Below are 337 nucleotides of genomic sequence, written 5' to 3' on the forward strand. Positions count from 1 at the left end.
ATTAAACAGAAAACTTTTTAATTAAAAAACAAAACAATTTAAAGCAGTATTATACTTGCTGTTTTTATGCTTAAATCCTTTTCAGCTTTGACCCATGTATATATTTAAGAAAAATATGTTATGTTTATATAAAAAATAAAAGAAAAATAATATATATATATATATATATAAATTATTTTGAATATAAATATATACATGTAAATGTTTTTTAAATATATACTGTATGTGCGTATTTATATTTTTTGTCCAGAAAAACACAAAAACAAAAATGCAGTGAATAATTAAATTAATTTAAATTATTTAAATATAAACATATACATGTAAATGTTTTTAAATA

Source organism: Garra rufa, chromosome 18, assembly GCF_049309525.1.
Source record: "Garra rufa chromosome 18, GarRuf1.0, whole genome shotgun sequence".
Taxonomy (NCBI): Eukaryota; Metazoa; Chordata; class Actinopteri; order Cypriniformes; family Cyprinidae; genus Garra; species Garra rufa.